The following is a 26,286-nucleotide window of genomic DNA, read 5'->3' on the forward strand; positions in this document are numbered from 1 at the left end:
AAAAACACCTCATATCGGAGTTGTGCTTGTTGTTCATGAACGTATAGCCCTCTCATTGGCTAGTTCATGAACGTATAGCCCTCTCATTGGCTAGTTCATGAACGTATAGCCCTCTCATTGGCTAGAATGGTCCCATCTGATCTTGCCTCCCCCTCCGACTGCCTTTCTTTTTTGAAGACATTTCTTTTCATTTTTTAGAGCGGCAACTAGAGTATCTAATCAATATAATGGATAATCTTGCGCTTCACTCCATAACTGTGTGTGGATAAATATGTGGTTCTCTGGTAATACAGTTACTATGCATCAAGAAGTATCCACTGACATGTAGTCTCGACAAAACAAGAAGTCGTACTGGAGTTTTAGCTTGCTGAAACAGCCGGCTATGTCTCGACAAATCCATATAGAGGCGTCCGGAGATGATGCAGCACGACCGCCACTTCTCACCAGCCACCCGGAGCTAGCTAGCCTTGACTCAGATGAAGGTACATGCGTAAACTCCACCTGGTGGACTTTGAAATGTCATGCACCCACCCTATCCGTAAACTAGTCCAACGTCTAGTCTTTACTAGTATACAAATGTAGTCCTGATGTCAAATGCAATATGTAGTAGGTGTAACTGCATTATCAGACTTGTGTTTTCCATGAGATGTTTTTAGTAATTAATGCTCATGCATTTTAAATGGCTTTGTAAATTGTCTGTTGTTTTTATTAACATTTCAGGTGAAGTTCTTTTTGAGAGGAGTAGTGGAGATAATGCAAATGATGTTCATGGACGTAGACAAAGAAAACTAACATATGAGGAAGCTGTTGAAGAAGCAGGTAGACTTTACTGGTATTTTGTGTTTGATGTGTAACACGAGGTGTATTCATTATTATAAACTGGGTGGTTTGAGCGCCGAATGCCTATTATTATAATAATAATAATAATAATAATAATAATAACTTTTTACTGCTCTAATTACCATGGTAACCAGTTTATAATAGCAATAAGGCACCTCTGGGGTTTGTGGTACAGTGCATTTGGAAAGTATTCAGATCCCTTGCCTTTTTCCACATTTTGTTCAATTACAGCCTTATTCTAAAATTGATTAAATTGTTTTTTTCACCCTCATCAATCTACACACAATACCTCATAAAAAACGTAAATATCACATTTTACATGTGTATTCAGACCCTTTACTCAGTACTTTGTTGAAGCACCTTTGGCAGCGATGACGCTACAAGCTTGGCACCCCTGTATTTGGGGAGTTTCTTCCATTCTTCTCTGCAGATCCTCAAGCTCTGTCAGGTTGGATGGGGCGCATCGCTGCACAGCTATTTTCTGGTCTCTCCAGAGATTTTCGATCGGGTTCAAGTCCGGGCTCTGGCCGGGCCACTCAAGGACAGTCAGAGACTTGTCCCGAAGGCATTCCTGCGTTGTCGTGGCTGTGTGCTTAGGGTCGTTGTCCTGTTGGAAGGTGAACCTTCGCCCCAGTCTGAGGTCCTCAGCGCTCTGGAGCAGGTTTTCATCAAGGATCTCTCTGTACTTTGCTCCGTTCATCTTTCCCTCGATCCTGACTAGTCTCCCAGTCCCTGCCGCTGAAAAACATCCCCACAGCATGATGTTGCCACCACCATGCTTCACCGTAGGGATGGTGCCAGGTTTCCTCCAGACGTGACGCTTGGCTTTCAAGCCAAAGAGTTCAATCTTGGTTTCATCAGACCAGATAATCTTGTTTCTCATGGTCTGAGAGTCCTTTAGGTGCCTTTTGGCAAACTCCAAGCGGGCTGTCTGTGCCTTTTACTGAGGATGGCTTCTGTCTGGCCACTCTACCATAAAGGTCTGATTGGTGGAGTGCTGCAGAGATGGTTGTCCTTCTGGAAGGTTCTCCCATCTCCACAGAGGAGCTCTGTCAGAGTGACCATCGGGTTCTTGGTCACCTCCCTGACCAAGGCCCTTCTCCCCCGATTGCTCAGTTTGGCCTGGAGGCCAGCTCTAGGAAGAGTCTTGGTGGTTCCAAACTTCTTCCATTTAATAATGATGGAGGCCACTGTGTTCTTGGGGACCTTCAATGCTACATAATTGTTTTTGATACCCTTCCCCAGATCACATCACACCATATTCTCATTAGAAAATAAACAGTATTCCTGTCTAGTGTCTGGTCTCTGCGCCCCACCTTTTAGGTTTTGGTTTGTTCCATGGGCTCCTGTTGGTGGTGTGTGGATGGGCCAACGCCAGTGACGCGGTGGAGATCCTGTGTGTTTCCTTTCTGCTGCCCACGGCCCGCTGTGACCTCCATCTCAGCTCCTCAGACATGGGGTTACTGACGGCCAACATTTTCCTCGGTAAGGAATAGCTTATATGGGTAAATAGTTGATATAATGTCAACTAAACAATTCAGTCATCACATTTAAAAAAGGCCTAAATATCAGTTCACTTGATTACAGATGCTGCTGTAGTACTGATATGTAAGGACAGACTTAATCTGGGTTCTATTAGTGTGAGAAGGCTCATGTGGTTAACAACCAAGTCATTCATCAATCACATGTAAAACCACATTTCACGTCAAGTTCAAGGTTTATGAATAACAACGTTGTTCGTAAGAAATCTGTGCATAAGAACCTTTTCTAAATGAGGCGTCTGAATTTTCTATGCTCTGTTTTGCACTTTGTTCCCATAGGAATGATGATAGGTGGGTACATGTGGGGTTACCTGGCTGACCAGAGGGGGCGCCAGAAGGTCTTGGTGATTTCCCTGACAGTGAACGGAGTGTTTGGGGCGCTGGCCAGCTTCGCCCCGAGGTTCTGGCTCTTCCTTCTACTACGGTTCATCAGCGGTGTAGGGTAAGCACTTTGTTACATACCCCTCTGTTTGGACCTAATGAAGATGGTACACGCAAACACACACACGCACACATCCACAAAGACACAAACACGGAAATGCAAAGTGAATAATTTCACAAACACTCAAAGCTGCATCTGCTCTCTTCATTTTTAAAGGATGAATTTCAACTTTCACCGGAACGTCTTTCCAGGGCATAGGCTAGTCATATGTTTCCCTCTCACCCTCGCCAACAGGCAGTTGTCATTGAAATACCTAGACTCTGCTCAGTTAACACTTTGGAAATCTACTGTGTAGGACTCTTTAAGTGTGTAGTGGATTCTAACAAGTCTTTTCCGTTTGCCTTTTCCAGGGTGGGAGGTTCAATCCCAGTCATCTTCTCCTACTTTTCAGAGTTTCAGCCCAGGCTGAAGAGAGGGGCCATGATAAGTGCTCTGGCCACCTTCTGGATGGCAGGGAATATCCTGGCAGCAGGTGTGCAGTGGACGCCATTAATACACATTGTCTTCTGTCACAGTCAGATGATGCTTGTCCTCGTATCAAATGTTTGAGGGAGGTAGAGATGATTACTGTTGCATGTGTCTGTAGGCAATGTTTAGGTGCACATGCTCATTAAAACCATAAAATATAGGCCCATGTCCAATAATATAATTTTTCTGTTTTAAGTGTCAATCATTCGTGAGACGTGTACGTAATGGAAATACATTGACAAATATTCTAGCCACACACTTTTGCTCCAATGCAAATGTATTTATTGAAAGTCACAATATGTGATGCTAATGAACATTTGGTAAGCGTCTGGGTGTGTGTTTGCCTACAGGCCTGGCGTGGCTGATCATTCCCCGGACCTGGGTTGGCTTTTCTCTGGGTGGGCTGGACTTCCAGAGCTGGAGGCTGTTTGTGGTGCTGTGCTCTGTCCCCAGCCTCACATCGGCACTCATCTTCAGTCTGGCCATGCCCGAAAGCCCCCGGTTCCTCATGGAGGTACACCAGTGCTTACAGGCCACCGATCTTTAAAATCCAAAATGCTTTCTTTAAAGACCACCTTTTTGTGTAACAATAGGCCGTACAGTATAGCTCCGATAAGTGTTTCTGAATAATCCAATAGGACCCTTAGCCTTGTATACAAGTCCAACCAAGTTCAACAAGTTAGTTTACAAAATAATATCCGTAATTTGGTTTGTTTCATCATTAAACACACTTCTCTTTCTTTGCCAGGCTGGCCGTGAGACAGAAGCCCTACATGTCTTCTGCAGGATGTTTGGCAATAAACCACAGAGGCAGTCTCAAGACATTCCCAGTATGTACCTTAGTGCAGGAGTTCCCAAACTGTGGGTCGGGACCCAGTGGGTCGGGGCAGTGGTGCAGATAGGTCGCCGGTTCATCCGATTGACATTTTTTTGCCCATAGATACACATCATTGAATTATTAGTAAATTCCTTAACATTAGTCACAAGAGTTAGATGTTTTGAATGTTATTGTTTTATTATATTTTGGTCTGAGTATGTTTTTTCACTGCTCAGAACCGGCCCTTTTGTTCTGGGGGCCTTAAGATTATTAATAATAATGTATGCACTCACTAACTGTAAGTCGCTCTGGATAAGAGCGTCTGCTAAATGACTAAAATGTATGTAAATGTAAGAACCTTTTGGTCGGGGGGAACCATGTGTTGCTTTGCGTCACAGCTCAACCCTTATCGGGGGTTTGTCAGTCAAAAGAACACGTCAATTAGAGGGTTATGAAGCAAAAGGTTTGTGAACCCCAATGTATACCATCCCATAAATCTCCAGGTATAACAAACTTTAATATATCAGATATTGGTTTTGTTAAAATGTTTTACTTTTTAAAGAAATACTTACATAAAATGGCATATTATTTCATACAAAATTAATTCAAAAGTGGAGTTCAGCAGGCACATTTATTGAGTATAAAGATTACAATCTAAACATAAAGGTATCAATTTAGAGTTATTAAAGTGACTTACTAATAACTTCCATTAAATAAGCTGTTAATGCTTGTAAATGCTTGATAAATGGTTTGTAAATGGTTATAATAGTTACAAATGCCTACGATGCTTATAAGTGTTGTAAATGTTGAAAATAATGCTGGACTACTCATTTATTGATAACCTATTATTTTTTGATACTTGCTAAACAAGTTTCAGTAATTAGAAGTGATTCATCACACTTACAAATCATCAAATATAAACTAAAATATTCTACTTTATTACATCCAAAATTGTGGACCTTCATATTCTATACAAACCCAGATAAATGTACTATGTTACTGTAACATGAATAGTACAGGTCATGAAACCTTTCCCTCAAGGACTCTTGATACATGGGAGTTTCCCATCCCTAAGGAGTTATAGGAGGGGCTGCACAAACCCAGTCACAACTACAATGGACAAACTAATGGCCCTGGCAAGAATCCCCTGTGTGAATTCTAAGTAATCTTGCATAACTATTACCACTATCATCGGAAGATAGTTAATCAGCATTGTGACTAGAATAATCAAAATGATCCTGAAGACCCTCATCTTCATGTTCTTTGTCCCTTCTCTCTCCCTGTCCCCCTCCCGCTGCCCAGTAGGTTTCAGAGCAATCAGAACTGTCAAACAGCAGAACAACTTCATAGAGAACCAGACCAGGGAACTACTTAAGATAAATTCTACTGTATCACTCCTATCAGCAAAGGTCAAGCAGGCCAACCCTGAACATGCTATCTTATATCTCAGGTGTTTGTACTTCAGGAAGACCACAGAGCGGACCACCGCCAGGTAGCACTCCACACCGATATAGGATTGGAACACGGGCTGGCCAGTGAACATGAAAACTAGGAAAAATGCAGTAGTATGTCGAAGAACACCTAGAACATGTTGGTCCAGATAGGCTTAGGCAATGCACAAGCAGACAAAGATTTCAGACACAACGAGGTTGAGAACGAAGAAGTCTGAGGCCACCAAACCTTCCCCTCCCCTCACTATCAGAGGACATAGACATTAGTGGGGAGACTCAAAATGATGTTGGTTACTAAAGAAACAAGGAAGACTAATGCGGCTGCTCCAATGTCAGGATCCAAAGTGACAGTGGAAGTAGTAGTTGCGGTTTTTGCAATAGACCTGTTAATCCCTTCAATATCTGTGGCTTCAGTGGACACTGTAAAAAGTGTGAAAAGGGGTCAGGGATTTCTATTGTCGAGAAGCAGATGACTACTAAATTGTTTTTTATCGAAAAGGTTTAGAATTAAACTGACTGCATGTGGATGGAATTTACATAAACTCTTAAGCCAAAACTAATTCAAAACGTACAGTGCCTTCGGAAAGTATTCAGACCCCTTGACTTTTTACACATTTTGTTACGTTACAGCCTTATTCTAAAATGGAAAAAAACTAGTTTTTCCCTCATTTGCTATGAGACTCGAAATTGAGCTCAGGTGCGTCCTGTTTCCGTTGATTATCCTTGATGTTTCTACAACTTGATTGGAGTCCACCTGTGGTAAATGCAGTTGACTGGACATGATTTGGAAAGGCACACGCCTGTCTATATAAGGTCCCACTGTTGACAGTGCATGTCAGAGCAAAAGCCAAGCCATGAGGTCGAAGGAATTGTCCGTAGAGCTCCGAGACAGGATTGTGTCGAGGCATAGATCTGAGGAAGGGTACCAAAAAATTTCTGCAGCATTGAAGGTCCCCAAGAACACAGTGGCCTCCATCATTCTTAAATGGAAGAAGTTTGGAACCACCAAGACTCTTCATAGAGCTGGCCGCCCGGCCAAACTGAGCAATCGGGGGAGAAGGGCCTTGGTCAGGTATGTGACCAAGAACCCGATGGTCACTCTGACAGAGCTCCATAGTTCCTCTGTGGAGATGGGAGAACCTTCCAGAAGGACAACCATCTCAGCAGCACTCCACCAATCAGGCCTTTATGGTAGTTGCCAGACGGAAGCCACTCCTCAGTAAAAGGCACATGACAGCCCACTTGGAGTTTGCCAAAAGGCACCTAAAGACTCTCAGACCATGAGAAACAAGATTCTCTGGTCTAATGAAACCAAGATTTAACTATTTGGCCTGAATACCAAGCGTCACGTCTGGAGGAAACCTGGCACCATCCCTACGGTGAATCATGGTGATGGCAGCATCATTCTGTGGGGATGTTTTTCAACGGCAGGGACTGGGAGACTAGTCAGGATCGAGGGAAAGATGAACGGAGAAGAGTACAGAGAGATCCTTGATGAAAACCTGCTCCAGAGCGCTCAGGACCTCAGACTGGGGCGAAGGTTCAACTTCCAACAGGACATCGACCCGACGCACACAGCCAAGACAACGCAGGAGCGGGCTCTGGCCAGAGCCCAGACTTGAACCCGATCGAACATCTCTTGGGAGACCTGAAAATAGCTGTGCAGCGACGCTCCCCAAATACAGGTGTACCAAGCTTGTAGTGTGTCACAATAATTTTGTTATCTTAATGGTTGAAGTTAAACACTTCTTAAATCTTTGAATAATTCCCAGAGGTATAAATCTCTAGTTTTAAATAAATTAAACAAAGATTTCTTACTGCAATGGTCAGTCTTTATTCATTGAGAGCGCTCTGCCCTCTCAAGTTCAGAGTCCATCTTTTATACACACACACCAGAGTAAAAATCCCACCCCGCTTTAGGCAGGCTGTATTTTTCCACTGTACACATATATATCATTATCATATTCTGCAACATGTTTCATAATCTCCTCCAAGCCTAACGGTGTCTTCCCGCCCTAAATTGGGAGGCCTATTTCCTTATCTTGGTTTCACAGTTGTAAGTTGACTGTCGACAGTTCTCCTGCTCCTTTGTTGTTTGGCCTAAATCCTACTCATATGCTAAATAGTAACACAATGTCATAATCTTTACTTGTCCTATGCACACACATTATTATCTTATTATTCTTAATACATTTCACACCGTTACATAGTGACATGGTGGAATATTTTAGTCACTACAAATTCTCCTATCATAGTGTCATACCCATGAAGACTCAAGGCTGTAATCCAGGGGTGTCAAACTCATTTTAGCTCAGGGGCCACATGGAGGAAAATCTATTCCCAAGTGGGCCGGACCGGAAAAATCATGGTATATATAACTTCAAAACAGCAACTTCAGATTGTTTTCTTTGTTTTAATATGATCAACATACAACATAAAGCTGGAGCCTGAGGACAGTGTGTCCAAAATAGTACAAGCACAACATCACTATTGATCATAAAACACCTCAAGTTTATTTGAAAATTCTAAAGAAAAAGAACACACAAACACACAATGCCTCAGTGATTAACAGAACTGTTTCACAGATCACAGAACTATATCAGGGTGTCATTTCTCAGGCAGAAATGTAGATACAAATAATGAAATCCTGTTCCCCAAACAAGTGCAACAACCACAGAGTCAAGAATAGGTTAAATATACAAATAAAATAAAATCAATTAAAAACAATAGCACATCAACATAAAAACATATAAACATAAATCTGAAAGCGTTGCTCAAACTCCCGTAACAGTCCAGTTATTTTATCTTTGAACCGCTTCATGTCTGCCACATGTTGGGTCGCGCACACATTTTTCAGACAGGGGAAGTGAGCTGCATCACCACCGGCAAGTTGCGTCTCCCACAATGACAGCTTCAACTTGAAAGAACGTATGCTGTCATAATACTGCGTGACAACTTTGTTGCGCCCTTGCAGCTGTTTGTTCAAGTTATTCAGGTGCTCTGTAACATCCACCATAAATGTAAGGTCCGGCATCCATTCTGCGGAATGAAATTCTAACACTGGTTTGCCCTTTTCTTCCATGAACTGTTCAATTTCCTCTCGTAAATCAAAGAAACGCCTCAGCACAGCACCTCGGCTTAACCATCTTACCTCAGTGTGGTATGGCAGGCCATAGATGTGGTCTTTCTCTCTGAGAATGCTGTCAAACTGACGGTGATTCAGGCTTCTGGATCGGATGAAATGAACAGTTTGGATGACCACCTTCATGACGTTATCCATCTTTAATGACTTGCAACACAAAGCCTCCTGGTGCAAAATACAGTGAAAAGTCAAAAAATCACGTCCTCCATTTGCAGATTGCACTTTCTCTCTGAACTTTGTCACAATGCCTGCTTTTTTCCCGATCATTGAGGGCGCACCATCTGTAGCCAGGCTGACAGCGCGGGACCAGTTCACTCCGACCCTGTCCAGCGCGCCGACGAGTGCGGTAAAAATATCAGCTGCTGTCGTTGTATCTGTCATCGGCACCAACTCCACGAACTCCTCGGTGACGGTCAATGTGTCATCAACTCCGCGGATGAAAAAATGGCCAGTTGTGCAACATCTGTAATGTCCGTGCTTTCATCAATTGCAACCGAAAACGCAATAAATGACTTTACTTTTTGCTTCAACTGGCTGTCCAAATCCACTGAAAGATCGGAAATCCTGTCTGCAACTGTGTTTCTTGTCAGGCTGATATTTGCAAAAGCCTGCCGCTTTTCAGGGCACACAATCTCCGCTGCCTTCATCATGCATGTTTTTACAAATTCACCCTCACTAAATGGTTTTGAAGCCACTGCGATTTCATTAGCAATGAGGTAGCTAGCTTTCACTGCAGCGTCACTGATGTCTCGGCTGTGAGTAAACACAGACTGCTGTTTCTTCAGACCCGCCAACAGTTCATTCACCTTCTCTCATCTCCGCTGTCCTTGAAAGTTGTCATATTTGTCGGCATGAAGACTCACATAGAGGCGACGAAGGTTATATTCTTTCAGCACTGCAACATGCTCTGAACACACCAAACATACAGCTTTCCCATTCAATTCCGTGATTAAATAGGATGACCATTTTTTTTGGAACACTCTGCACTCTGCGTCCACTTTTCTCTTTTTTGACAGAGACATATTGGGGCAATGAGGGTGCCAAAGCACATAATGTTAAAAGTAGAAGCCGTAATAAATATTGCGGGCAAAACAAAGTAGCTCATTGGCTGCACGTGCTTGACCTACTTGCTCTGCCCCGGTATAAACAGTTTGCTTGCTTAACACAATTGCTATTGCGCCATCCAGTGGACGCAATTGGAACAGCAGTTTATTTTATTGAAAAATAGCAGCGCATTTTTATACCCCCAAAAAAAACAAAAAAAAAAAAAAAAAAAATTTTTTTTTTTTTTTTGAAATCATCTCGCGGGCCGGATTAAACCCGTTTGCGGGCCGGATCCGGCCCGCGGGCCGTATGTTTGACACCCCTGCTGTAATCGCTCCCAAAGGTGCTTCAACAAAGTACTGAGTAAAAGGTCTGAATGCTTATGTAAATGTGATATTTCATTATTTTTATTATTTTTACCTGATTTCGCTTTGTCATTATGGGGTATTGTGTGTAGATTAATGAGGAGAAAAACAAAACAATTTAATCCATTTTAGAATAAGGCTGTAACATAACAATGTGGCAAAAGTATGAAAATGTATAAACTCACTAACTGTAAGTCGCTCTGGATAAGAGCGTCTGCTAAATGACTAAAATCTAAATGTAAAAGTCAAGGGGTCTGAATACTTTCCGAATGCACTGTAGGTGCTTTTAAATAGGAAGACACACCACTAGCTAACAATCAATGGAAGTGATAGGGGCAATCGTCTAATGTTTTTTAAAGAATTGCCAAATCACCTTTGAGTAACGTCAAACCAAATATTGCGTTGATTTGACTCTTTTCTTTAACATTGCATGATTGCCCCTATCATTTCCATTGATTGTTAGCTAGCGCTGGCTAAAGATAGCAGAAGTTTCTAGTGGCTGTTTAAAGAAACCATGGATTACAGTTTCTCCTTGCACATGTCATAGACTACTTTCAGGGGATAGGAACCATCTAACATCAAGTTATAAAATCCTGAACTTCCCCTTACATAGTACTTCATTCATTTGTTAACATTGATGGTCTGTAAAAACCAATTACTATATGAATGGACAAAGTCATCGATCACGTGACACTGTTCATTCCTATGTCATGATCTCATCAGTCCATTCGAAGCTTTCAGGCCCCGTACACACTCCGGTCGTGCAACGGATATACAACCAGACCTGGGTTCAAATACATGATTTTGTATCACATATCAGTATAGGATTAGGTATGCTTCATATTGTGGACCCTGCTCAATATACATATCTTGGAGGGACCAGTTAGACAAGGGGTGTCATGTGGCTCATGGGCAGTGGCGATTCTAACATGTAAATCTTGGTGAGGCAAACCCCAAAACTTTTTTTGCTGCAATGCACAACACCACCCTAAACAATACATTAATTGCACTATAACGGTGACAAACGGTGCCCACAAACTGTTAGGGCCTACATAAAGCTGTCCCAACAGAAGTCCCAACAACTTACCACTGCTACACCTGGCTATCAGCGGAGCCTTGTCTGGCAGCGAAACAGTTTATTCAGCCTCATTTACTGCCTTTTTAAAAACATAGCTGATATGGCTGACTTGCATAAGCAAATGTGGTTTCTACTGACAATTGAGATGTACAAACTATGGCATAAGGGGACGACGAGCGGATAAGAGGCAATCCGTAATTTCGATTAAGACATTAATGAGCGAGCTAGGACGGATGTAGTCAATATAACAATTTGTTCAGCACTTTTGAAATGTACAGCGACAGAATTCAAACATGGGCCGTTCTTACAGTATTTTCCCTCTACACCAAGTCAGAACCGTAGAATAAATAAAGGGGGTATATAAGCAGACAATGAAAGCTCTTACAATATTAAATGATTACATTTTTCCCTGAGTTCCCAGTTGTCTTGAACTCACTGAAATCAGATTTCCCAGTTCCGAGTTAATTTTGGTTTGAGCGCGGCCGAAATCATGCTGGATTGACAGCATGGCCAATGTTGAATGTTTATCATTTTTAGCTTGGAAAAGAGACCTTTTAAACCCAGACTTGGGACCACACACCCACTACACTGAATAGCAGGCTAGTGATTAATTTGCAATGCTTGCAGTTAGCCACTGATTCCGTCCAAACCACTCATTGTTGAATTTGCAATTTCCAACTTGGAAATGAGCACCGATACGTTTTATCTATAATTTCTCTTAATTATTTATCTTTATATGACAAGGATAAAAAAATATTTGCCAGTAGATTGTCGACTTGATTCATGATGACGACTGCTTGCTAAGATTTTGAAAGTATGACGTTGACTGTCCCCCCCAAAAAAAATTGTAAAGTGGTTATCCCACTGGCTATAGGGTGAATGCATCAATTTGTGAGTCGCTCTGGACTAGAGCGTCTGCTAAATGACGTAAATGTGCCCTTGAGCAAGGCACTTAACCCTAATTGCTCCTGTAAGTCGCTCTGGAGAAGAGCGTCTGCTAAATGACTAAAATGTAAAATGTAAAAAAATGATCAGTCCAGTCAAAGCTACTGTAGATTTGATGTCATGTTATTTGTGGCCAATGACCTTGAGCCTTCTTGGATGGGCACTTCTAATGTAACTCTATGGCAGCACCCAAGGGATTGCATTTTCGAGCTCTACCCTTAGATTTGGCGGTGACGTAGTGTCCCCATGAGTGACAGAACACTGAGCCAATCAAGGCACAACTATAGAACATTACCAACTCCTATGCTCCGTATTTTCCGCTGGCTGCCCCACCACCACAGAAAGCACTGAGCTAGGCTGAAACGCCTGCATTTTGGAGCTGCCTTACTCAAGAAAGCTAAAAAGAGACCATGTTTGTATGCTGCTTTATTAACTCAATGATATACAGTGAGGGGAAAAAAGTATTTGATCCCCTGCTGATTTTGTACGTTTGCCCACTGACAAAGAAATGATCAGTCTATAATTTTTATGGTAGGTTTATTTGAACACTGAGAGACAGAATAACGACAACAAAATCCAGAAAAACGCATGTCAAAAATGTTATCAATTGATTTGCATTTTAATTAAGGAAATAAGTATTTGACCCCTCTGCAAAACATGACTTAGTACTTGGTGGCAAAACCCTTGTTGGCAATCACAGAGGTCAGACGTTTCTTGTAGTTGGCCACCAGGTTTGCACACATCTCAGGAGGGATTTTGTCCCACTCCTCTTTGCAGATCTTCTCCAAGTCATTAAGGTTTCGAGGCTGACGTTTGGCAACTCAAACCTTCAGCTCCCTCCACAGATTTTCTATGTGATTAAGGTCTGGAGACTGGCTAGGCCACTCCAGAACCTTAATGTGCTTCTTCTTGAGCCACTCCTTTGTTGCCTTGGCCGTGTGTTTTGGGTCATTGTCATGCTGGAATACCCATCCACGACCCATTTTCAATGCCCTGGCTGAGGAAGGAGGTTCTCACCCAAGATTTGACGGTACATGGCCCCGTCCATCATCCCTTTGATGCGGTGAAGTTGTCCTGTCCCCTTAGCAGAAAAACACCCCCAAAGCATAATGTTTCCACCTCCATGTTTGACGGTGGGGATGGTGTTCTTGGGGTCATAGGCAGCATTCCTCCTCCAAACACGGCGAGTTGAGTTGATGCCAAAGAGCTCAATTTTGGTCTCATCTGACCACAACCAACACTTTCACCCAGTTCTCATGCGTTTTTCTGCATTTTGTTGTTGTTATTCTGTCTCTCACTGTTCAAATAAACCTACCATTAAAATTATAGACTGATCATTTCTTTGTCAGTGGGCAAACGTACAAAATCAGCAGGGCATCAAATACTTTTTTCCCTCACTGTATATATTTCTTAGCTAAAAAGTTGGGGCTCAAAACAGTTGGCACTCATGATCTTTCTCATCAGTCCCTCTTCACAGTAATGGCCCCAAATGGCAAAATCACACTTGCAAGTTAGACAGACACACAGTATATTTTTGTCTCACATATGTTTTAGCTCCCCATATCCCTGTACTAAAAGCTGCACAATTCTGTTGATATCATCTTTTCAAATCCCTTTATGTTTTGGCCTCAAGTAACTGCACATACTGTATTAGCTCATATACCAGAGGTGATCAATCTTGGGACTCTATTCAATCTGTATCGCTGAGGTGCTACAGATTGCGCGATAGAAATGTAAAGGTCATTTCCAATTGAGCCGATATATGCAGTGTTTCCGATGAATGCAGTCTCCGCTAACGCGGAAACATTGCCTTTCAATTTAAATCACACTGAACTTCCGTGATACGGATTGAATAGAGCCCTTACCCTTCACGTTTCAGTGTGGTTGAAGGCTTTTGCTCCAGCCAAGCAGTAAACATACTTGATTCTACTAATCATAGTCTTCCATCATGGCCTTGATTAGTAGAATTAGATGTGTTAATGATGCTACTACTTTTCACTTGATGTCATGTTAAATATGGTGTGTTGTGTATCGTTGACAGATTTGTGGGCTGCATGCCCCTTCTGAGAAGAAAGAGAGGGAGACTATGAGAGGTGGAACACACACTCAACGCTTTGTCAACTTCCTCAAACAGGTAACACCATGCATACATGTACACGTGCTCACAGACATAGGAGACAGGCACATACACAAATAGGCGCACACACACTCGTGTTTTTTTTTTTTTCAAGACTGAAGCGCCCTCCGATGGGATATAACAGCTTCAGAACTAATGGATTTGCTGAAGGAAATGTTGTACTGTACTTAATGCTGCATCTCAGATCCCCTATATATATATATATATATATATATATATATATATATATATATATATACATAAATACATACATACATACATACATACATACATACAGTGGGGAAAAAAAGTATTTAGTCAGCCACCAATTGTGCAAGTTCTCGCACTTAAAAAGATGAGAGAGGCCTGTCATTTTCATCATAGGTACACCTCAACAATGACCGACAAAATGAGAAAAAAAATCCAGAAAATCACATTGTAGGATTTTTAATGAATTTATTTGCAAATTATGGTGGAAAATAAGTATTTGGTCAATAACAAAAGTTTCTCAATAGTTTGTTATATACCCTTTGTTGGCAATGACACAGGTCAAATGTTTTCTTTAAGTCTTCACAAGGTTTTCACACACTGTTGCTGGTATTTTGGCCCATTCCTCCATGCAGATCTCCTCTAGAGCAGTGATGTTTTGGGGCTGTCGCTGGGCAACACAGACTTTCAACTCCCTCCAAAGATTTTCTATGGGGTTGAGATCTGGAGACTGGCTAGGCCACTCCAGGACCTTGAAATGCTTCTTACGAAGCCACTCCTTCGTTGCCCGGGCGGTGTGTTTGGGATCATTGTCATGCTGAAAGACCCAGCCACGTTTCATCTTCAATGCCCTTGCTGATGGAAGGAGGTTTTCACTCAAAATCTCACGATACATGGCCCCATTCATTCTTTCCTTTACACGGATCAGTCGTCCTGGTCCCTTTGCAGAAAAACAGCCCCAAAGCATGATGTTTCCACCCCCATGCTTCACAGTAGGTATGGTGTTCTTTGGATGCAACTCAGCATTCTTTGTCCTCCAAACACGACGAGTTGAGTTTTTACCAAAAAGTTTCATCTGACCATATGACATTCTCCCAATCCTCTTCTGGATCATCCAAATGCACTCTAGCAAACTTCAGACGGGCCTGGACATGTACTGGCTTAAGCAGGGGGACACGTCTGGCACTGCAGGATTTGAGTCCCTGGCGGCGTAGTGTGTTACTGATGGTAGGCTTTGTTACTTTGGTCCCAGCTCTCTGCAGGTCATTCACTAGTTCCCCCCGTGTGGTTCTGGGATTTTTGCTCACCGTTCTTGTGATCATTTTGACCCCACGGGGTGAGATCTTGCGTGGAGCCCCAGATCGAGGGAGATTATCAGTGGTCTTGTATGTCTTCCATTTCCTAATAATTGCTCCCACAGTTGATTTCTTCAAAGCAAGCTGCTTACCTATTGCAGATTCAGTCTTCCCAGCCTGGTGAAGGTCTACAATTTTGTTTCTGGTGTCCTTTGACAGCTCTTTGGTCTTGGCCATAGTGGAGTTTGGAGTGTGACTGTTTGAGGTTGTGGACAGGTGTCTTTTATACTGATAACAAGTTCAAACAGGTGCCATTAATACAGGTAACGAGTGGAGGACAGAGGAGCCTCTTAAAGAAGAAGTTACAGGTCTGTGAGAGCCAGATCTTGCTTGTTTGTAGGTGACCAAATACTTATTTTCCACCATAATTTGCAAATAAATTCATTAAAAATCCTACAATGGGATTTTCTGGAAATGTTTTTCTCAATTTGTCTGTCATAGTTGACGTGTACCTATGATGAAAATTACAGGCCTCTCTCATCTTTTTAAGTGGGAGAACTTGCACAATTGGTGGCTGACTAAATACTTTTTTCCCCACTGTATATATATATATATATATATATATGTATGCTGTTGGCCTTTAGATTCAGGTTTTTCTTTATCACATGAGGTTCAGCACAAAGTAAAATACAAACCCTGTATGTGAATTTACAACAACGCTTCTTGTATGTAGAACATGTTTATTTTCACTTAAATCAATGTTGCTTGTGTTGTAGGGCCTGACACCAATAAGACAGCTGTTTGTTGGAGAGTTGGCCTCTAGAAGTGTATGTCTGGTCGTCATATTCTACTGCATCTCATTTGGGTGGGTCTCAGCTCTCCTTAATACAATATGTCTGTCTTCAGCTGTCCTTGTTATCCATACTGCATGTACGGATGACTTTTGATACATAAATATACATAAACATTGACAGTTTATACCTGGGGGTAGTTATCCTGTGTCCTAATCCCTCTCTCTCTGTGTGTGTGTGTGTGTGTGTGTAGGTACTATGGGCTGTGGATGTGGTTCCCAGAGCTTTTCAAGAGAGCAGAGGATGGAGGCTCTCCTTGTGCCAATGTGTCTCGCTTCCAAAGCCATGACAACCAAAGCTGCTACCCAGTCAAAACGGCAGGTGTGTACCAAACACAGGAGCAATGCACTTCTCAATAAAATGCTCACTCCTGCCAGACTTCAGAAATCGGTTATGTGTAAACAGTAGCTATGTATGTTAAATCTGTGGGCACCAGTTTCTCTTTAATGATGAAATATTGTGCTATCTTTAACATTTTGCTAAGTTTGTTATTCAAGTAAAAAAGTATATTTCATGGGACTTTAGTGGCACTTTTATTTATTGAAGACTAATTGTGTGTGTGTGTGTTGGACTGCTTCCTTTCGCAGTGTACATGGAGGGCTTTGTCACTGCAGCCTCCAACCTACCAGGGAACATCTTCACCATTCTCCTAATGGACGTCATTGGAGGAAAGGCCCTGCTTTGTGAGTTGTTTTTCCCTCCCGTCTTAAAAGACATAAGAGCATGATCGAAAATATGCATTTAGTTATTAGAAGTTTCAGTGACATATTGTTGCTAAATCAGGATAATTATGCAGCATTGGGAATGGTGTCATAAAATGGCCATTTAGCAGACACTTTGATCCAAAGCCACTCACAGTTAACCCATGTTTGTGGTCTATGCAGGAATCAAACCCACAAGTCGAAGTTGCCTAGAACCATTCTATTCCCCTGTGTGTGTGTCATCTGTTTTTTTTTTTTATGTATGTACTGTGCTCTCTGTCCCAGGTTGCAGCCTATTGTTGTCCAGTGTGAGTGTGTTCCTCATCTACGAGGTGAAGACGAAAGCTCAGAGTCTGCTCATCTCCTGTGTGTTCAGTGGAGTGTCTGTGGTGGCCTGGAATTCCTTGGATGTGTTGGGCACCGAGCTCTACCCCACCCAGCTACGGTAACCGCTCCATCACTGCATACACCAACATAATAGCCCCGGTCCCAAATCTGTTTGTGTTGCCTTCCCAACTCCTATTTACTAGAAGGCTTCACGGATCCACCTGTACCCGAATACCCGAGACCCGAGCGGGTCCGGATCCAGAATTCGAAATAATGTCACGGGTCTGGGTCGGATCTATTATGATTGTCACTGGTCTCGGGTATGTGTAATTTTAGCGGACTTGTCCGGAAGGGCCCGTACAGATCAGAAAGGAGACATTTTGTAATTTATGCTGCTGCTCTTGCTTTTCACGAGAGTAGAGCGTGTAGCTTGTTGTTGACCAATCATAAGTCATCAAAGCGGCATTAGGCTAAAGCCATAGAGCCTCGCTCGGTGTGAGGCAAAAGTTAGGAGATATCTAAATCAATGTAAGATGGAATTAAAAGTTAAAGGAGAAGGCTACAACGACCAAGATCCAACAGGTAGGCTGCTAATTCATATTCTTAATGGAGTTGTTGTCATTCGTAACTGTAGGATGAGGAAGCGCATGCACTGCGGCCTCAGTTAGCCTAGCTAGCTAATGTTAGCTAGCTTCTCCTGGTTTGATGCAGTCCAAGACAGGTACTACGTAATCATATTGGATGATAAATAACCTAGCTGTGGCAGCTATTAGTCTACTATAGCGCAAGTCGGCTTGGTTGGTTGCTGTCTCTCGTCTCTTCCTCCCTGCTCCCCATGTCACTCATTCACAGTACAGCCTCTCCCCCGCCTGCTAGAGTGACACCCCTCTCCCTCCTCTCGCTTATCAGCTCTTTTTAATATACACTACTGGTCCAAAGTTTTAGAACACCTAGTCAGTCAAGGGTTTTTCTTTCTTTCATTTTACTATTTTCTACATTGTAGGGCCCCGTGTAGCTCAGTTGGCAGAGCATGGCGCTTGCAACGCCAGGGTTGTGGGTTCGATTCCCACAGGGGGCCAGTATGAAAAAAGTATGGAAAAGTATGAAAATGTATGCACTCACTAACTGTAAGTCGCTCTGGATAAGAGCGTCTGCTAAAATGACTAAAATGTAAGACATTAAAAACTATGAAGTAACACATATGGAATCATGTAGTAACCAAAAAAGTGCTAAACAAATATATATATTTTATATTTGAGATTCTTCAAATAGCCACCCTTTGCCTTGATGACAGCTTTGCACACTCTTGGCATTCTCTCAACCAGCTTCACCTGGAATGCTTTTCCAACAGTCTTGAAGTAGTTCCCACATCCGATTTATCCCAAACCATCTCAATTTGGTTGAGGTCAGGGGATTGTGGAAGCCAGGTCATCTGATGCAGCACTCCATCACTCTCCTTCTTGGTCAAATAGCCCTTACACAGCCTGGAGGTGTGTTGGGTCATTGTCCTGTTGAAAAACAAATGATAGTCCCACTAAGCCCAAACCAGATGGGATGGCGTATCGCTGCAGAATGCTGTGGTAGCCATGCTGGTTAAGTGTGCCTTGAATTCTAAATAAATCACAGACAGTGTCACCAGCAAAGCACCCCCACACCATAACACCACCTCCTCCATGCTTTACGGTGGGAAATACACATGCGGAGATCATCCGTTCACCAAGACACAGCGGTTGGAACCAAAGATCTCAAACTTATCCTCTGCAGCAGAGGTAACTCTGGGTCTTCCATTCCTGTGGCGGTCCTCACAAGATCCAGTTTCATCATAGCGCTTGATGGTTTTTGCGACTGCACTTGAAGAAACTTTAAAAGTTCTTGAAATGTTCCGTATTGACCTTCATGTCTTAAAGTAATGATGTACTGTCATTTCTCTTTGCTTATTTGAGCTGTTCTTGCCAGCCCCCCATACCTTGTCACAACACAACTGATTAGCTCAAGCGCATTAACTTTTAAGAAGGCACACCTGTTAATTGAAATGCATTCCAGGTGACTACCACATGAAGCTGGTTGAGAGAATGCCAAGAGTGTGCAAAGCTGTCATCAAGGCAAAGGGTGGCTATTAGAAGAATCTCAAATATAAAATATGTTTTGATTTGTTTAACACTTTTTGGGTTACTACATGATTCCATATGTGTTATTTCATAGTTTTGACATCTTCACTATTATTCTACAATGTAGAAAACAGTAAAAATAAAGAAAAACCCTTGAATGAGTAGGTGTGTCCAAACCTTTGACTGGTACTGTACATAACGGGTCTAGTTGTCCTCGGGTCCGTTTGGAACGGGTCTCTATATTTAAAAAATGAATTTATGCATGTTGAGTCCGGGTGGGAAAGCCCCAGGTCCACTTTAGAACGGGTCCTATTGGTCCTCTATTGTCACGACTGGTCCAAGATCTGTTTCTGCTGTCTTGCCAACTCCTATGACATGCAATGGGACCAAGCTACCAAACAGCCATCTTTTTAAAACATTTCCCAGCAAAGGCTCTTTGCCAGGCTGATTGTCTTGTCTCTCACACTGTGCTCACTGTCAATCTTGGTTTATTTTAGGTCCTCCGCTCTGGGCTTCTTCACAGGAGTAGGCAGAGTGGCAGCCATCATGGGTAATATAGTCTTTGGCCAGTTGGTGGACACCAACTGTGTGATACCAGTTCTACTTGTGTCTGCTTTGCTGCTGACAGGGGGGATCACTGCCTTGCGCCTTCCAAGCACTAAACAGGCAGAGCTCACCTGAGGCCTCTGTGAAATGAAGTCCAGAAGACACATTGTTTATTCCTGCTTGTAGTCCTCGCCAAGGGTTATTCCCTGAACCTAGTCTACCTAGAGATGCCTTTTTCCAATCATGACCAAAGATATCAGATCTAGAAGACATTTTATAAAACGGATGTTATGAAATGCTGGATTGCACAAGTGCACTTTTAGAAACCGTGTACCTTAATGGTTTCTCAGTCATTAACAAGTCATTGACCAGAGCTAATACAGTGAGGGAAAAAAGTATTTGATCCCCTGCTGATTTTGTACGTTTGCCCACTGACAAAGAAATGATCAGTCTATAATTTTAATGGTAGGTTTATTTGAACAGTGAGAGACAGAATAACAACAAAAAAATCCAGAAAAACGCATGTCAAAAATGTTATAAATTGATTTGCATTTTAATGAGGGAAATAATTATTTGACCCCCTCTCAATCAGAAAGATTTCTGGCTCCCAGGTGTCATTTATACAGGTAACGAGCTGAGATTAGGAGCACACTCTTAAAGGGAGTGCTCCTAATCTCGGCTTGTTACCTGTATAAAAGACACCTGTCCACAGAAGCAATCAATCAATTCGATTCCAAACTCTCCACCGTGGCCAAGACCAAAGAGCTCTCCAAGGATGTCAGGGACAAGGTTGTAGACCTACACAAGGCTGGAATGGGCTACAAGACCATCGCCAAGCAGCTTGGTGAGAAGGTGACAACAGTTGGTGCGATTATTCGCAAATGGAAGAAACACAAAATAACTGTCAATCTCCCTCGGCCTGGGGCTCCATGCAAGATCTCACCTCATGGAGTTTCAATGATCATGAGAACGGTGAGGAATCATCCCAGAACTACACGGGAGGATCTTGTCAATGATCTCACGGCAGCTGGGACCATAGTCACCAAGAAAACTATTGGTAACACACTACGCCGTGAAGGACTGAAATCCTGCAGCGCCCGCAAGGTCCCCCTGCTCAAGAAAGCACATATACAGGCCCGTCTGAAGTTTGCCAATGAACATCTGAATGATTCAGAGGAGAACTGGGTGAAAGTGTTGTGGTCAGATGAGACCAAAATGGAGCTCTTTGGCATCAACTCAACTCGCTGTGTTTGGAGGAGGAGGAATGCTGCCTATGACCCCAAGAACACCATCTCCACCATCAAACATGGAGGTGGAAACATTATGCTTTGGGGGTGTTTTTCTGCTAAGGGGACAGGACAACTTCACCGCATCAAAGGGACGATGGACGGGGCCATGTACCGTCAAATCTTGGGTGAGAACCTCCTTCCCTCAGCCAGGGCATTGAAAATGGGTCGTGGATGGATATTCCAGCATGACAGTGACCCAAAACACAAAGGAGTGGCTCAAGAAGAAGCACATTAAGGTCCTGGAGTGGCCTAGCCAGTCCTTTCTGTGGAGGGAGCTGAAGGTTCGAGTTGCCAAACGTCAGCCTCGAAACCTTAATGACATGGAGAAGATCTGCAAAGAGGAGTGGAACATAATCCCTCCTGAGATGTGTGCAAACCTGGTGGCCAACTACAAGAAACGTCTGACCTCTGTGATTGCCAACAAGGGTTTTTCCACCAAGTACTAAGTCATGTTTTGCAGAGGGGTCAAATACTTATTTCCCTCATTAAAATGCAAATCAATTTATAACATTTTTGACATGCGTTTTTCTGGATTTTTTTGTTGTTATTCTGTCTCTCACTGTTCAAATAAACCTACCATTAAAATTATAGACTGATCAGTTCTTTGTCAGTGGGCAAACGTACAAAATCAGCAGGGGATCAAATACTTTTTTCCCTCACTGTACAGTGAGCTCCAAAGGTATTGGGACAGTGACACATTTTCTGTTGTGTATTAAAGTAGTCAAAAGTGTAGTATTTGGTCCCATATTCCTAGCACGCAATAATTACATCAATCCTCTGACTCTACAAAGTTGTTGGATGCATTTGCTGTTTGTTTTGGTTGTTATTATTTTGTGCTCAATAGAAATGAATGGTAAATAATGTATTGTGTCATTTTGGATTCACTTTTATTGTAAATAAGAATAGAATATGTTTCTAAACATTTCTACATTAATGTGGATTAGTGTTGCATGGTATACCGGTACCACGGTAATATCACGGAACCAAAACCTCATGATACTTATGATCCCAACGTTATAGAATATTTAATATAGTTTCATATAATACTAAAAATTTTCGGTCCTATCGATCTAAAGAAGGTGCTGGCGCCTGGTCATAAAATGTTTATAAAGTCAGTTTTGTTTATAAATTCTGATAAAAAAATCTCTTGTATGTGCCGGTCCAATAATGTCCACTTGACTTATGTCCTCATGCCATATCAAATCAAATCAAATCAAAATTGTATTTGCCACAAAACAACAGGTGTAGACATTACAGTGAAATGCTTACTTACAAGCCCTTAACCAACAATGCATTTTTTTAAGTAAAAAAAAAGAAGAAGAAAAGTGTTAAGTAAAAAAATAAAAGCAAATAACTAAAGAGCAGCAGTAAAATAAAATAACAGTAGGGAGGCTATATACAGGGGGTACCGGTGCGGGGGCACCGACTAGTCGAGGTAATTGAGGTAATATGTTGGTAGAGTTGTAAGCAGCAGCTGTAATCCGCCAGCCGCATCCCCTTCCAGCCATCACTCACCTGTTTCTCTCTGTCCGTTCTTCCTGCGCATCCATTCCTTCATCAGTTTTTAAAATATAATTTAGCCGTGATGGCTAAATTAGTCTTCTGTTGTTACATTTGTACATTTAATACGTTGGAGTAGCGTGTGCAGAGTGAGCAAAGTTGATACATTGTATATAATTTCATCCCTGGTATAACCAAGAGCACAGGCCAGTCTTATAGGCTTTGCAAGTTTGCTGTCAGTCAGCAGTGCCAGAGAGGAAAAACAGCTTTGACAGTCATACGTGTAGCTTTAAAGCAAAGAAAACGGCTTGTCTCTAGATCAAATGGTAAAACACATTACTCAGATTACCGGAGCTACCGTTTTTTCTTCCTGTGTGATTTAGCACATATTTGATATATACTGAACAAAAATATGAACGCAACATGCAACAATTTGTAAAGGAAATTTTACTTTGTGCATCTTGTCTTTGGTGTCATAAACAATCCTTGGTTCCTGCCTGTGTCTGGTCAAGATATGAGGGGGGGACAGTCATGACCCCCTCCGGAGGACCATCTGGCAGAATTCCCAGAATATGTTCTTTAAGTTAAGCTAGGAGACGGAGCCAGTCACATGTAGGAACCAATACAATGAATCATGTTTATGTAGGTTTATGTAGCTGTATATAAGGCTCTATGTAAGGAACGCCCTTTTAAAGCTCACTTCAGAACGGTACTTTATGCAACTAAATTTGACTGTGACCTCTCCAGCTTGCTGGCAATAAAGAGTGATTCATTTAATATTGACCTTGAGTGTCCTGTGTAAGAATTTCCACAACAAACTTCAAAGATTTTATTGAGTTACAGTTCATAAAAGGAAATCAGTCAATTGAAATAAATTCATTAGGCCCTAATCTATTGATTTCACATGACTGGGATTACAGATATGCATCTATTGGTCACAGATACCTTTAAAAAAAAAAAGTAGGGGCGTGGATCAGAAAACCAGTCAGTATCTGGTGTGACCACCATTTGCCTTTGAATAGAGTTTACCAGGCTGTTGATTGTGGAATGTTGTCCCACTCCTCTTCAATGGCTGTGTGAAGTTGCTGGATATTGGCGGGAACTGGAACATGCCGTCGTACACGTTGATCCAGAGCATCCCAAACATGCTCAATGGGTGAGTGAGTACGCAGGCCATGGAAGAAATGGGACATGTTCAGCTTCCAGGAATTGTGTACAGATCCTTGTGACATGGGGCCGTGTGTTATCGTGCAACATGAGGTGATGACAGCGGATGAATGGCATGACAATGGGCCTCAGGATCTCCTCACGGTATCTCTGTGCATTTAAAATTGCCATCGATAAAATGCAATTGTGTTCGTTGTCCGTAGTTTATGTCTACCCATACCATACCCCACCGCCACCATGGGGCACTCTGTTCACAACGTTGACATCAGCAAACCGCTCGCCCACATGACGCCATACACGTGGTCTGCGGTTGTGAGGCCGGTTGGACGTACTGCCAAATTCTCTAAAATGACGTTGGTGGCGGTTTATGGTAAAGAAATTAACATTCAATTCTCTGGCAACAGCTCTGGTGGACATTTCTGCAGTCAGCATGCTAATTGCATGCTCCCTCAAGACTTTAGACATCTGTGGCATTGTGTTGTGTGACACAACTGCACATTGTAGAGTGGCCTTTTATTGTCCTCAGCACAAGGTGCACCTGTGTAATGATCATGCTGTTTAATCAGCTTCTTGATAGGCCTCAGCTGTCAGGTGGATGGATTATCTTGGCAAAGCAGAAAGGCTCACTAACAGGGATGTAAACAAATTTGTGCACAACACTTTTGAGAAATAAGCTTTTTGTGCATATGGAACATTTCTGGGATGTTTTTTTCAGCTCATGAAACATGGGACCAATACGTTACGTGCTGTGTTTATATTTTTGTTCAGAGTAATTTCACAAACCATGTTGCGGGCCGTTTTAAACTAATCCCAGGCCGCTTATTATTGTTTTGATAACAAACAATGTTGTTCAAATTTGATTGGCACAGGAAGAAAGGCCTGGTATCGTATCGTTGGTATCATGGTAGCATCCACATTAATGTAGAAGTGTTTAGAAACATTCTATTCTTATTTACAATAAAAGTGACTCCAAAATGACACACTACATTATTTACCATTCATTTCTATTGGGCACAAAATAATCTGCAACACAGCCAAAACAAACAGCAAATGCATCCAACAAGTTTGTAGAGTGACAAGCTTGATGTAATCATTGTGTGCTAGGAATATGGGACCAAATACTAAATTTTAACTACTTTAATACACATAAGTGAATTTGTCCCCCTATTTTTGGACCCCTAAAATGGGGGGATTATGTACAAAAGGTGCTGTAGTTTCTAAACGGATCACCCGATATGGATGAAAATCCAAAGTGCTGGAGTACAGAGCCAAAACAACTATTTTTGGCGCTCATTGTGTATCAGATATTGATTATACATTGCTTCATGAATTCATTGCTTGAGTCTGGGATCTTAAAGGGAAACTCCACTTACTATCTTTTGATCTTCCTTTCATTAGACCACTTGATACAATCACAAAATGTTTTGCATGTCAGCGTCAACTTTTCAAGATATTGGATTTCAAGAAACCAAATGTCACCAGCCACATCACAAAACGCATCATCATGACTTTGACTGCTGACATGCAAAACATTTTGGGACTGTATCAACAGTTGATTATTGGGAAAAAAATAACAAAGGATAGTTTTTGAGTGGAGTTCCCCTTTAAGTGAAGTCACAACGTTTTTGTAAAAATGCTAAGCAAATAAAATGTACAGGTAATTGCATTGAGTTGACTTAATTAGATCCAAAGATTTATGACCATCTGTAAGGATGGGTTGCCACTGCTTATAGTCACTGCTATAACGCACCTTGCATCGAATTCCAGCCAAGGGCTATTACGAGTTGTTGATGTTCTATGGATGTAAAAGGTTGTTATCAATAAAACATGACTATAGTGCAGAGCGTTCGATTTGGCTGCTGGGGGACAAGGAATTGGCTAAACATAGTTATAAGTAGACCTAATGTATTTTTTTTCTCCAACCAACGTAGGCATACAGTACATAGCGAAGTTAGTTACCTGTGTCATTGCCAACAAAGGGTATATAACAAAGTATTGAGAAACTTTTGTTATTGACCAAATACTTATTTTCCACCATAATTTGCAAATAAATTCATAAAAAATCCTACAATGTGATTTTCTGGATAAAAAAATTCTCAATTTGTCTGTCATAGTTGATGTGTACCTATGATGAAAATTACAGGCCTCTCTCATCTTTTTAAGTGGGAGAACTTGCACAATTGGTGGCTGACTAAATACTTTTTTTCCCCATTGATTGATGGACCACGTCAAATTGTCTAGCTAGCTAATAACAGATCACCTCAA

General features: G+C 42.0%; 1 pseudogene across 1 annotated transcript; it reads left to right on the forward strand.

The window, feature by feature from the left end:
* The first annotated feature begins 476 nt into the window (after positions 1 to 476).
* LOC311118199 (synaptic vesicle glycoprotein 2B-like) lies at positions 477 to 20,528 on the forward strand (annotated as a pseudogene). The gene is made up of 13 exons: positions 477 to 482; positions 721 to 819; positions 2,164 to 2,325; positions 2,661 to 2,823; positions 3,174 to 3,295; positions 3,642 to 3,805; positions 4,040 to 4,121; positions 14,175 to 14,267; positions 16,309 to 16,397; positions 16,577 to 16,704; positions 16,971 to 17,066; positions 17,370 to 17,529; positions 20,017 to 20,528. The product of its transcript is annotated as a synaptic vesicle glycoprotein 2B-like (transcript).
* Positions 20,529 to 26,286: the final 5,758 nt, after the last annotated feature.

The sequence above is a fragment of the Coregonus lavaretus genome (assembly GCF_964263955.1).
Source record: "Coregonus lavaretus genome assembly, contig: HAP1_SCAFFOLD_435, whole genome shotgun sequence".
NCBI lineage: Eukaryota > Metazoa > Chordata > Actinopteri > Salmoniformes > Salmonidae > Coregonus > Coregonus lavaretus.